At 52.0% G+C, this 10999-nt stretch overlaps 1 protein-coding gene across 1 annotated transcript in view; it reads left to right on the top strand.

Moving 5' to 3' along the window:
* Positions 1 to 222: 222 nt before the first annotated feature.
* The window catches only part of LOC122377566 (homeobox protein aristaless-like), a 52857-nt gene continuing 42080 nt past the window's right edge, over positions 223 to 10999 (top strand). Inside the window, exon 1 of the mRNA XM_043357713.1 lies at positions 223 to 314. The gene's annotated coding sequence lies outside the window, so the exon portion shown is untranslated. The remainder of the gene's footprint in view (positions 315 to 10999) is intronic.

Raw genomic sequence — 10999 nt, 5'->3', positions numbered from 1 at the left:
GACATCGGGCGTCATCCGACACGGGAAGCCTTCTCAGGAACCAGCCATTCTTGCACCGCCGCTTATCGGCTGCATCTGAGCGGCGGGCGCGCGGCGAGGGGGCGGAGCCTCGGCCAGTGCACGGCTCCGGCTCCGCCTCTGAGCGGCGATTGGCTGAGACGCGGAGGCTCCGCCCCGCGCCGCCGCTCCCTCAGTGCTGCCCTCTGTGAGGCAGGTGCCCGGGCGGCGGCGGTCAGTCGCTCGTCGTGTGTGAGGGGGTGCGCCGGGTCTGTGCTTTTGCCCGCGCTGTGCCGACCGACAAAACGCAACGATTGGTGAGTACCCGGCTAGAGCACGGCCAGCGGCGTGAATTGTGAGCGGTTGTATCACATGCAGTTACACGAACTTGGAGTGGTGTTTGTTACCATAATCGGTGACCGGATATTCGTCTACGCCACCACTGAGCGCGATGAGTGATGACAAAGTATGATTTTGGTCGCACTGCTACTTAAGGCTACACCATGAAAATGTGACAGAAATTTGTGAACACTAAATGGACTTGTTATATCTAGCAATCCTATCGTCTTTACTTCGCCGTTCGAAAATAAACCTAGCTCACGTATGATTCGTCGGCGTATCCAGCCGCGGCTAAACATCGTCAAGAACAAATAATTAATGAATAAAATGCTTTCTGCTGACAAAGCAGAATCGCTGTTTCTATTTTCGACTCGCGTTATTAAGTGAGAAACTTATGTGGTATTCGACATGGGCGTAGGATTTATCAAATGCATTTATGAAAAATGAAATTTCAAAAGTCTGTAGTCACAATGTCAATGTCGGTCGTTTCTATTTTTTGTTAAGCTTATTCGGATAACTCTTTTTGGTAATTTTAGGGGTCACGTCCGCAAAATTACGGCTCCAAGCTTTAAGTACGCCGGCGAAAGCAGAAGTGATCCATCTGCTACATTCACCCTGATATCCGATATAATTCACTGCCTAGTCTCTGGGCGTTGGCTGATCTAATCTCACCAATATATCAGTAGTTAGAAGGTGTTGTCACTGAGCCCCCTCAGACATACGCGCGTGGGTCGGAGCAGGCGCGGAGAAATCGACATCCGTGTGTAATTGGTTGTACGAGCCGCGCTCCGGCTGACAGGTCGCGGCCGGTCGGTGTACTGTTCGCTGGCTGCTCGTTACCTGCTAGCCCAACACCGTACAGAGAAAACGTGCCGACCGACTTATTAATTACATCGCTAGCGGAAGCAGCACGCGCAGTGCGAGAACACGCAGCATTTGTTTCCAGAGACGGAGTTGTGCTCTGCGTTTGTAATCCCTGTGGGAAGGCCCCGATGACGAAAGGCAGCCGTGGTACTTCTGCTGTTTGTAGCTTTGTTAACGTGCCATAAAATATATCGCTTTACCAGATAATGTAACGTTATACTATAGCAGAGCAATGTCTTTTTGCGTACCAAAAATATTTAGTTTGTATAAATTGGCCTCTAGCAACTGGCATTCTCCTGAACCGTTCGAAATCTGAATTTTTTGTTTTAAATGTACGCAAAGAGTCCATCTTTGGGCAAAAGATGGACTGTTCATGCATGACAATTGTTAATTGGTGCCATTGTCCTACAAAACTGAGAGCAGCAATAAACGGAAAATATGATATATTTAATATTATAACTAAGGGAAATAAATAAGAAAGATGCGATGTCGAGCGTTCCTTTCTGATTTCATAGCACGCTTTTAAATAAAAGATAAGAATTGCAATATGTTTTTACGTTGGACGAGAAATTAAAGCGAACGGTCAAATTGGTGATAACGAAATTGATTATCCTTCAAATCAACCTACAACCCGGACAGTGCGTCTGTTCATTATCAGTATCTTTTGGCTCCGAGCCTATGCAATCCTCAGCATTTGCGTTCCATAGGCCCAACAATCAGAACAATAGGTACTGCTCAGGATTGTACCTACCCCCTTATCACACTGACCTGTGAACATCTCATCCTCTCATCCTCTGTGATCTGTAAATGTGTAACGCTAGAGGCCGCCGAGTATGCACAGCCGCGTTACACGGCACTGGTCCGGCCTAGAGCTAAGGCGGGCTATGGAGATGGGACTGTGGCTGCGGGATGTGGCGGCTGTCTGTGGTGGCAAACTGTGGCTGCGGGCTGTGGCGATCAACTGTAGCGGCAGGGATGTGGCTGTGGGATGTGGTAGCGCGGTGGACTGTGGTGGGGCAGACTGTGGCGGCTGACTGCCGGTGGGATGTGCCGACTGTATGTAATGGCGGACTGTGACGGCGGACTGTGACTGTGGGATGTGGTGGTTAATTGTGGTGGTTACCTGTGGCGGTTAGCTGTGGCTGCGGGTTGTGACAGCCGACTGTAGTGTGTGGCAGTGGGATGTAGCGGTGGGACGCTGTCCTGAGATGTGGCTGTGAAATGAAGCGGCAGGCTGTGGCGGCTGTCTAATGGTGGATTTTGGTGTTGGGATCTGGCGGCAGACTGTGGACTGTGGCGGTGGAAGGTGGTCGTAGTATGTGCCATGTGGTGACAGTCGTCAGACGGTAGCTTCAGGCTGTGGCGGCTGGCTGTGGCCGGTGGCGGTTAGCTGTGACGGCGGGCTGTGGCGGTTAGCTGTGGCTCCGGGTTGTGACGGTCGACTGTATATAGCAGTGGGATGTAGCGGTGGGACGCTGTCGTGAGATGTGGCTGTGAAATGAAGCGGCAGGCTGTGGCGGCGGTCTAGTACGACATCCTCAGAAATTGACTGACGCTGCTTGCCAGGGGGACTGACTGGCAGTGCCGGCCAGGAAGTGAGACCGACTTTAATGTGTTCGGACCCGGCGGCTCGCTGTTTCCCTCATTCTCCGACCGTCATTCGGGCAGACGGTTTATTAGACCTCGGCAAGTCTTGGAAGTGCTAATTGCTGTTTAGTGGGAAATACAGATGCCAAATGGGACCACTGAAAACGTATACCTGTCCTTGTTTTGACAGTTTATTACTGCTCTGGGTTGTTGTTTATTGTCCATGTGGAATGATCAGGCTGCCATTTCCATGAAAATGCTGCAGAGTTATGAATTATTACTTATTAAATTATTGAACCTTTTTGTAGCATTTGCAAGAAAGTTTTTTAGCATAATATATATTTAATTGCCCGGTCCGAACACTATACCAGACATTATTCGGTCGCTTTCCCAAGGGTGTTTTAAAATAATGTCCGAACGGAGTGAGGACATTATTTTATCGAAAATGGCGTCCGAACGAAGTGAGGATGCTATTTTCGAAAATTGCACGAATGAAATGAGTGCAATTTTCGCATTGAATGTGCGAGCCTGCGAGCGCATTCAATGAAAACACCCTTGAGGAAAAGCGACCGTATCATGGCTGGTATAGTATTCGGACCGGACAATTAAATTTATTATAGTAATTTTTGGCACCGAGCACCAACGCATCTTTGAGAAAGTTTGCTTTTGGGCTTCGGCATCAAGGAGGGGCACGGAAGATAGGGGGGGGGGCAGCAAATGGGTAAAGCTTTGGGCGTATAATGAAAATTATTGCCAATGGCTTTTAACACACGATGGGCGAATAATGAAATTAATCTACCACTTGGTCTCACTATACCTATACAAAATGTATATTGCCTACCACGTCGTATTTTGCTCTAAATTCATCCCCGATTTCTCAGATATTTCCTGGTAAACATGCGAGACGCGTCTGTTGCTTGTATTAGACATTCATGCTACGAAGTAATTGCGAGTGAGGAGTAGGCGTTGCGGAGACATGCTTTGTCTTCATTAGTGGGAAATTGTCGTTGCGTTCTCTCTTTCTTATATTTTGACATCCAATATCCATGAAGGTATGATAACAAGCGTCGATCTTACTACGAACACTGGCTCCTGGCAGTGCTGTTCTTCCCGTTTTGTAAGGGTCATCGTCAATGACTCTTTTCACTGGCTCTTGAAAACTACATGAGCCTCGAAATCTGCCTTCTAAATTTATGCGTAACCTGCTAATCCATCTCTTTGAAATAAATTTGAAATAAGTCATCACATTAAGGCTGTGTTCTTGCCAATATTCACTTGTCCACGTTTCGCAATTCACTTTATTCCAAGCTACAAGCCCTACAAGCAAGCTACAAGCTTCCATGACCGGATTTTTATTGAGGTTTCAGTCATCGAACGCATTGTTCAACAGGGAGCTTTTGAAGAGAAGAAAACTGCCGTATAATGAAATTAACCGCCGTGTTTTTATGCATGGGTTTTGATAGGCATTTCCGAGTTTTGGCGATAATAAAATTTAACATTATATTTTGTAATATGGATGAAAAATGGCTTTAATTTTGACATTTTGTCGTCCACTTAAAACGTTTTGTGTATTATAAACCTTGGTAAAACTATGTAAAGATTCAAATAAATGTCTCATGTTGTCAGCTTGCATTGTAAGTCTCAATTGTCGAAATTGTCTGAAGTCGTCCAAATAAAATGAAATTAGGTACCTATCGCTTGACAGAAGTTTGCTAAGATTAACGAAATCCCAACGGATGTTTCTCTTTTGTAACTTGAATAAGCACCAATGTGTGCTTAAGAGTGCTTAAAATATACCTATGTGATCCTTTCACTATTGCTAACACATTAATGTTTTTACTGATCAAAAATATTTGAAATGCGGTACCGTAACTTAGAGTAAGAGATGTAGTAAGCTCCTATAAATCGTATATCGTGTGGTTACGAAGTGATTTTTATGCTTACCACGGATTGTTTGAGCCGTAATGATATGTTTCACACCAAAGCAAAGGCAAAACATAGCTTATTAGTCTGGCCATGAGCTTTAATCTATCTTCATGTCTAAATGGACGCCAGTTACCGACACCCTTGCCTGTGACAATGTCCTTCACATGCCACCGAAATCCGCAGAGCGGCCGAATCCCTGGCACAGTAGCGGATCGACAGAGCGAAATACAGATACTCGTGATTGAAGAGGATGTGAACTTTGGAGGTGAGCATCATATCATTCATGTTCTAACTAGAAAATCGCTCACAGGCTTCATTTGTCACTGCTGAAACCGCGACACGCTGTTTTGGAGCTTTGGAGAGCTTACAGGTGCCAGCAATTAGTGGCTGTAACAACTGTTATCTAACATTGCTGACGTTTTAAGATGGAGCAGGGTGTTAAAGTTTTATTTATTTATAAGGCAAAGTTTTAGGATTGTTTCAGCCAGGGGCAAAACTGCACTTGCAAATATAGATTGCGATTGCACGAGGTTCTTTTCACAATTTATTCGCGATATTTTATCTTTGCAGGTGTTCCTGAATTAATTTATATTAGGCAGACAGAGGCTCAATCTTAATATGATCTGATGAAAAGTTCATTCAAAATGCTATATTATTGTAAAGCATCGCAATATAATATAGCACGAAAGAAGTAAGGATGGTGATTGAATATTGTTAAAGGTAGTATGCATCAACTTATACTATCCTTGTACAGCATTTTCGAACATCAACATATCAACGCAAAAAGGGGAAGGAAGATAGGGCTAACATTATCGATAATAGCAAAAAAAATGTAGTTTTGTAGCACTCATCCTCCTGTAATTGACAGCAGGCATCTTTGCTACCAAGGTGCTAACCGGCGAACCCCGTGCCGCTGACGTCACTGGTCCAGTTGTGACATCATTGGTTCACCCGTCCGTGAGATAAGTGGCCAACACCCACTGCCGTCGATACGCTCTTTCCGAACGGCTCACTCTCCATCGTATGACAAGGAGGAGCCTCGACAAAAACGCACGAGGTGCGATTCCGGTTTCAGTGTCGCCGCTGTCGCGCCGGTGCGGTGGCGGCGGTCACCTGTTTCAGCTCGGGTGGGTGACGATGAGCTGCTCGTTACAAGTCAGCCCCAGGTAGCAGCGGTAGTCTGCAAAGATGCCATGTCTAAACGAGCGGCGAGTGGAGCTTGTTAGTTATGTCCAGCCACCATTGTTCGGTGATCGGACGGGCGTCCAACCACAGCGCCGTGCATGATTGCACGTGTGGCGCTCGTTTTATCCATTTTCTCACAAGTGTTTTCAGACATGGTGATGTTGAAAAATGTAGCGGATTATCAGTTCCTTTTAGGACTACTTTCCCTATGTAATCTAATAATTTTCTTGTTCAATCTTCTGGGAGTGAGTTGGGTTTAGCGCCTGTATTTTTGTTTCAACCACCGTTGTGAAACCGCGCTATTCTGTGGCGGTTTTCCCAGGATCGGGTGTTAGATCGAAACCAGCATGACAGGCACGATAAGGGCTACTGGTGCTAATTGTTCGGCTTCTGACACCACGACCGATCTGTGTTCGGACCAGCTGCAGCGCAGAGCAACATGACACGATCTGGCGCGCTACCTCACAGCAGAACGGTGTCGAAATCCCGCCGGGCTGCAGGCGGCTGAGCCGATCTCTGTGCGAATTATGAGACCGAGGTCGCGCTAAGTGAACCTGACGCACATCAACCGCTAAGTGACGCAAGACTGCGCATTTAAATGCGCTATATTATAGTTATTTTGTCGAAGCTTTGCCGACCGGAAGTCACGTCTCCCTGCACAGTTGCAAACGCCGGCCCATGCTGCATTTTCATTAATAACCGCCGTCACTCGGCTAATAATCAGACGTCAGATGCCAGATGGTTAATACTGTGAAAGGAGGCGCTGCTGGCTGGTTCGCAATGCGCTGCTGCCGTCTGCCTAACGGCCCCCTGACCAGGCAAGAAAAATCGGCAGAAACTTCGCACACTACTAACACTTCCCCACTCGCTTCATAATCGTTAAAGCAACAAACATGACACGGGTAACACGCAGGGAAATTATTGCGCTTTTGCTACACCAGGGATATTTGACAATGATGTGTTCTTAAAAGAAAAAAGCTAAGCTACTTTTGTACATGCCTGAGCAGTGAGCAATGAACAACGCTGCATAAAATGTCATTAGTTTCGGTTCCACGCTGCTGGCAGTGTGCAGAGAGCGCTGACACTTCATTTGGCGTCCGTCGGCCGGCACGATGAAGGCAGGTGGGCCTGTGGTGGACCCCTGCGGTACCCCGGCGGTCAGCCGCTCCACAAAGCCCAACTAACGATCCCCCGCCGCGCCGGCGGCCGCACACAATACCGGCGCACACAGCGCGCCACTGTTGGCCGCGCTGCGCCACTGTTCGCCACAGAGCGCCACTGTCGGCCGCCGCGCCGCGCCCCACTGACTCGGGGGCGCCCGACATCAACACCTCTCGGGCCGCTCTGCGCGGCGCGCGGGTTGTCCAAGACGCTAACATCGGCTAAACTGACAGCGCGCCGGCACGCAGCGCCGGCTCGCAAGTCAGCCTCCGGACCGGAGCACTTATCTTCACATCATAATAAGCGTCAATGATCGTAATCGTGACTAGGGCGCTCGTTTTGTGATGCGCGCCGGGCTATTTGCATAATTTGCCGCGATGATCGAGTGCCTCATGCCAGTTGATCAGACCAGTTGGCCGGGAAGCGGCGGCCCGAACCGGGATGGAATTTTGAACTCTTCGGTCGACACGCTCACGTGTCTTTGTCGCGGGGTTTCCCAGCTGTCGTGACGCGTTTGTGACGCGTTTGTGACGGGATATCCCCTGTGACGGAGGTGTGACAGCGGGCCGGCCGCGCCGTCACACTCGGACCGATTCTGAAAACTGCCCTGGGCCGGCCGTCAGCCAGGCGATGAGCGTGGGCCGCAGGACGTTCATTGGACATTTCCTGCAGCTCCGGCGCGCCGAACGGGGCGCATACAAATGACATGATTTGGACCCTCACCTGGGAGTGCGCCGGGTGGCGTGGGCTTCCACATTAAATTGTAGCTTTTCATGACATGAGGTTAAACAGTGATAAAGCGCAGGTAAATGACGCGTGCATCGTTATGCTTCTCGTAAACCAGCCTCGTGACTGCATTTACGGCATTATTATTGCCACTACCTAACAGCAGAAGACTATTTGTGGTATCTGTGAATACAGTTAGCCCATAATTTGTGGCATATCTTTGGGGCATTATTACACATGCCTCGGCAGTTCCATCTTCTTCCCGGCTCACAACCACTAGCAGCTGAACGATGGGGTCTGGTATTGTTCCCCGAGGGCACTTCAGTGCCCGGTTTCCACAATAGCTCGCTGGATGACGTCACTCACAGGGTCTGCTGTGAGTGACGTCACTGCATATATGACGTCATAGCTCGGCAGCAGCCGACCGCAGGCCGTCGTGCGGGGAGTGACTGCCGATCGAGCGAAATGTCAGATCCGGCGGTGGTGGTGGCGGGTCTCTGGGGCAGACTGGAGTCGTCAGAAGGCCTCCCCTTTCACCCCCAACCACCACCACCAGCCGGACGGACAGCCAACTGACGCTGTGGACTGTGGAGTGGCCACCGCCGCTGGCAAGGTGTTGACTGCAGCTGCCTCCGCCTGGCAGTGAACAATTACCAATTACAATAAAAAAAATAAGGCAGCGATGAGGCGCCGGCGCAGCGTTCCACATCTGGTCACATGCTTGCAGCCAAATCAGATTACCCACAAACATTGCAGCCAACTACTGAAACACTTTTGCACGGATGACGGTGTTCTCCGGGTTGGTCCTCAGAGCGGTGGAAGGCCGCCTGTCGTCTGCATTCTGACGATAGGCTAATGGAAGGCGCTGGGCGCCCACCACGGTGGTCCGATTGAAGACAATTACAATACAAGGCCCATTGTATGCGGCGCATGTCTGGCCTTTAGCGGAGCGGCCGGACCGGACCCATTGAGAGGAACATCTAGCCACCGCCGCGCCGGTCGGGCGCCGCGAACAGACTTTTCAATCCGCCGGTCGTGGCTTGATTTCCATCGCTGTCCGGCCGGCGTCATGTCGGTTTGACACTAAATATCGCTCATTCTCGGTAAAGCTCGGCGTTAACCTTTATAGCCTGAAATTGACATATAGTTGTCAGATGACAGGTGCCCGGTTGGCACCTGAGCCGTGTTTAATTTGGACCCTGGGGTCAAATCAGTGACACGGGTCTGCCTGCCGGGGATGTAGGAACTACTGAGGATGTCGGGACGCGCCGGGACGAGTCGAGTCGCCGCCGGGACGGGCCAGCCGGACCGGGTCGCCGGGACAGCTCGCCGGCAGCCCGGGATCACACGCCACCGGTCGTAAACATCGCGACACGATTGGAGCCGCGCCGCCGCGCCGTGTGATCGCCGCAGCGCGCCGCCAGTGCCGCCGCCGCCGCCCGGCGATCAGCTGATAACGGCGCGCCGCCGCCGCCGCCGACCGCGTCACGTCCGCCGCCGTCGCCACAAACGCCGCGGCCGGCGCGCCCGACATCTGGTGCGCCCCGATGACCTCTGTGCAGGAGATGGTCCCTGCCGGCTGGCCAGTGGAGGGGAGATAATGGGGAGGCTGCCGGCCGACCCGCGGCCACCCAGGCCTGCTCAGTATTCGGAGACGAGCCGGCCCATCGCAGTGACATCGCGGCCGCTGTGTTATTGGAAAACGATGCATACGATGGGCGTTGTAGCGCATATCTCATGGCCCGCTGCAGAATTATGGGTGCCACTTGGTTTTTCGAAGGCGGATGCATTTCATGCGACACTTCGGGTCATTCACAATTCGGACCTATTAATCTTCCACCGCGAGACTTTGTAGCCACTGAGGAAGACAAATCATATCGGTATCGGCACGCATGCTTTGCATGCAGAAAACTGAAAACTATTTAATTCTGAGCGCTGCCGTCCGGCGATCATCCGTCTTGTGGCCGGCCGGCATTCCCGTTTCCAGTGTCGTGAAGAAATCGCATATGATTAAACCGCTGTCGTCACTTGCATCTGCGAGCGATCTGCTCTGAACAAGCCGGTGCGTCCGCCGCGCGCCGCAGTCTTACACTAGTGACGTCATCAAACTGAGCAGACAGCATACCAATATGGGGGCGGGCGGCGCGCGCGGCACACGGGAGTCGACCAGCCGACAGCCGGTGACAAATCGAAACAAACCGCCGCCGAGCGCGTCAATGACGGGCACAGCGCGCCGCGACAAAACGCGACAAATGGGCCGCATATTTGCAGCGGCTGACACGGGCGCCCCGCTGCGGACGACAGCCGCTCAGCGCCGTCCGAATAACCGCCGGAGCTGGCAGCGGGCCAGCGCGAGCGCGCTCCGCACCACAGCTGCCCAGAGTGGCGCGAACCGATTCACAACCGCAAACTCGTCTTGGACCACCTGAATGCCATGCAACGAGCGGCTGGTCGCAACTTCCGACAACTGCTGTTCTGCTGCGCCATCCAAGACGGCAGGGAAGTTTGGATCAGAGAAAGGAGCGGGCACCAGAGGACCGCCCGGCACTGGCGGACCACATTAGTCCATGGCTCCCGGCCGCCGCGCCGACCGGGACACCGCGCCGTACACCCAGAGCAGTCCGCTCCCGGTCACCGGGCTCGCGCACGGTGCCGCCGAATAATGCGATCAGTTATGGCGCTCTGAGTCGCCGGTGGTGACGAATGCTCCGGCTGGCCGCTGGGAGGAGGGTCGCCCGCTCTAAGTGCTGATGGTGTCGCCGCCGCCGCCGCCGCCGCCGTGTGGCCCCGATGAATATTACATGTCGTGCCGACAGCGTCAGCGCCGCTGGTTAGGCCCCTCCCCCGACATCAGCGGCCGGGTGGGCCCGCGGGCGTCCGGCTCCTCCCCCGGTAGCGGTCAGGGGCCCAGGGGTGGTCAGGGAGCAAGCCACATCCGGCGGATCGTTCACCCTGAGAGGAGCGCTGTGGTCCGGTCGGGACCGGCTGGACCGGCCTTGTCCGCTGCAGTGGCCCCTCGTGGATCACATAACGCATCACCGACCGTCCAACACCATGTGGATCGATCAGACCCGTGTCAACTCAGCCAAGGCGCTGCTGTGTCGTGCTTAGCATCTCATTTACAGTGTCCCTACACAAAGCCGAACTGGTCCCAGCCATCCAGGCATAAAATGGCCGCTTGCAATCTAAACAAAGATAACACGGCGGCTCTGGT

This window comes from Amphibalanus amphitrite, unplaced genomic scaffold (assembly GCF_019059575.1).
Source record: "Amphibalanus amphitrite isolate SeventyFive unplaced genomic scaffold, NRLGWU_Aamphi_draft 000047F_arrow, whole genome shotgun sequence".
NCBI lineage: Eukaryota > Metazoa > Arthropoda > Thecostraca > Balanomorpha > Balanidae > Amphibalanus > Amphibalanus amphitrite.
This window is presented reverse-complemented; position numbering and strand designations above follow the sequence as displayed.